General features: G+C 38.5%; 1 pseudogene; it reads right to left on the reverse strand.

Moving 5' to 3' along the window:
- Positions 1 to 407: 407 nt before the first annotated feature.
- On the reverse strand, positions 408 to 1,172 carry LOC107532789 (acyl-protein thioesterase 1 pseudogene; annotated as a pseudogene).
- Between the last annotated feature and the right edge of the window lie 2,000 nt (positions 1,173 to 3,172).

Raw genomic sequence — 3,172 nt, forward strand, 5'->3', positions numbered from 1 at the left:
ACTGCATGGTGACTAAGTGATTTTGGAATAAATCCATAGGCTAAGTCACAGCATGCATAAATCATTTATATCTTAACTAATCATTTATACCTGAACAAGTTTTCATTAAGCAGACTAATAATTTTCAAATATTCAAATTTGGAAACATTATCTTATTTTGCTTAATTACATTTGGGAAAAAGAAGCTAGCTGTTTCATTTATTTAATGCTAGTATATTCTGGATAATATTATGCACTACATGTATAAGTTAAAAGACCACAAATTTCCCACAAGGAGACATTATTTAGTCTGTCGTTGGTGTGTATTTGCAAAACAGTTTAACACTGCAAACAGAAATTTCAATTTGGGGCACTGGAAAAGGTTTATACTCTACTACAATGATTGTAGTGTACTTCTACACAAGGCCTCAGCGATGTCGACCATCTGGAGATAGGAGTTTATCAATTAATTACTTGATAGCCATCATTTCCTGGTGACATGAACTATGCATAGGTTCATAGGTTTTTTTGTTTTGTTTTTATATTTCTTTTATTGATTTCACAGAGACAGAGATAGAAACATCAATGGTGAGAGTCATTGATCTGCTGCCTCCTGCACATCCCCTGCTGGGGATCCAGCCCTCGACCCGGGCATGTGCCCTGACCAGGAATCGAACCGAGATCTCCTGGATCATAAGTTGATGCTCAACAGCTGAACCATGCCAGCTGGGCAGGTTCATAGGTTTTGAAGGTTACATGGGCTGGGTTTGCCCATGCTTTTAGCTTTTCCACAATAGGAGAACACACCATTAAGGGAATTCAAGGGTCACAATATCCATGACACTGGAAAATAGAAATACCTATATTATTAGTGTCACTAATAGGACCCTGTGGAATGGAAGCCAGTAACTGAGGAAAGCAAAGCTTGCTAGTTTTTGCTGTGTGTTAAAAGCAGTGTATAAAGATAAAGTTCCTCCCGCTTGAGAAAATCTACCCAAAATAATTCTGTTTAAAGGAATATCGTCCTTTGCCTCTGCTCTTTCAAAGCTTTTATATTTTCTGCTGCTTGTTTAATTCCAGGTTCACCTTCCTGTGAATCTGGGGAAAACCTAATAATATCAAACCAAGAAGGCATAGCCATATTCACATTTAACACAACAGGCATAATGGTGCAAGCAACTGCAAAGGCTTCTGCCCACCTGTTAGATAAGACAAGGGTCTCAAGGTCTGTGGAGTTCTAAATGTTATTACTAAATGTTATTTTTGCTAAATGTTAAAATGTAATACAGTATTTTGCAGACCAGCTGTAAACAGGATGTGCTTGACAGGAACCCAACCAGATAAATGTAGCCAACTGCAAAGAAGAAATCAACATGTAATTGACCGAATAGTGTATATAAACAATGGCTAAGCCTCCCTTCAGGGAGACAGAGCTTGGGTTCTGAAACCCCTGTCTCCTTTACTCGCTGGAAGAAAATAAACTATCTTGTGCCAACCATGTCTAATTATTGAACAGAGCGCCCCAAGCAGCAAACCCCTTAGTTTGGTAACACATCCATGCCCTATAATTCCTAATCCAGGAAGAAAAATCACTGCAGCAGTGGCCAGAGGTGGCTTCCTGGCAAGGAGCATGACAGCAGGAAGCAAGGAGGACATGCCATCGACCTGTAGGAAGCAGGAAGGAGAGCAGTGCCTGGAGAGCACAATTTAAAAATCAAGGATCTAGACCATGGCTTTCCATCTTTATCCCATAATAAAATCACCTGAAGAGCTTTAAAAATCGCTCTTGACTCTGCCAAGAGTGGTTGACTTAATTGGCCTGGGTTGTAGTGTTAGCACCAGGATTTTTTGCCCAAGGAACCCAGTTGATTCTAATTTGCAGTCAAGAGTGAGAACCACCAGCCTAGAATAATGGTTCTCAAACTTTTGCTTGCATCAGAATTAGTTGGAGGGTTTTTTAAACCAGGGCCCCACCCCTAGAGTCTCTGATTCAGTAAGTCTGGGCAGAGCTCCATAATTTGCATTTCTAACAAGATCCCACATTTTGAGAAACAACTGGTCTTTAGCAAGGAACCATTCAACAGAAATATAATGTGAGCCACTTGTGCAATTTAAAGTTTTCCAGGCAGCCATATTTTCTAAAAAATTAAAAGAACCAGGTGATATTTATTTTAAAAATATTTTTGTATAACCTAATATATCCAAAATATTATGCCAATATGTTATTAATATAAAAATTATTAATAAATGTTTTACTTTTTTTTCCCAACTGACTGAAATCTAGTGAGTATTTTACACTTAGAGCACATCTCAATTTGAACACCAAATTATTATCAGAAATACTTGTTCTGTACTTAGATTTTATAAAACTTAGAGTTGAAATAGTGCCCAACCGGGTAAAATTAGGATACATATACCCAAGTTGTTGCAAAAATACTTAAAAATTTTCTAATAACTAAGTTGAATATCCATTTTATATTTAAATCAAAATCAAATAAAATTTAAAATTAAGTGCCTCATTTGTGCTGGCCACATTTCAAGAGCTTAATAGCTGCATGTGGCTGGCCAATGGCTATGGAATTAGAGAACACAAATCTAATCCAAGGCATTCAGGTCCTTAATTAAATGTTTTAAGTGACTGAAGATCAAATCTACACACTTATATTTTTGTGGTACTCACATAGGAGCTGTTACACTACTCTCAGAGTAATCCAAGTCATACTACCTTATTAGTCTTTCACTTGGGCTATTTATAGCTACAAATGCTATGCAGCATATTGATTTCCTTTACAGTGAACCAATTCTTTTCCTTCTCAGTCAATTTAGTTGTTTCATTACTCAAACTATTTTATTAAAAGTTCACAAAGTCTAGCCCTGGCCGGTGCTGCTCAATGGTTAGAGCACTGGCCCACACACCAAAGGGTCTCGGGTTCGATTCCCGGTCAAGGACACATACCTGGGTTGCAGGTTCAAAACCCCAACCCCAGGGGGCAAGTGTAGGAGGCAACCGATCAATGTCTCTCTCATTCTCTCTCTCTCTCTCCCCCTCCCCTTCCTTCCACTCTAAAAATCAATGGAAAGAAATATCCTTGGGTAAGGATTAACAACAACAAAAACCCCTAGCCGGTTTGGCTCAGTGGTTAGAGTGTCGTCCTGTGGATTGAAGAGTCCTAAGTTCAATTCTCGCCAAGGG

Source organism: Miniopterus natalensis, chromosome 5, assembly GCF_054644295.1.
Source record: "Miniopterus natalensis isolate mMinNat1 chromosome 5, mMinNat1.hap1, whole genome shotgun sequence".
NCBI classification, from domain to species: domain Eukaryota; kingdom Metazoa; phylum Chordata; class Mammalia; order Chiroptera; family Miniopteridae; genus Miniopterus; species Miniopterus natalensis.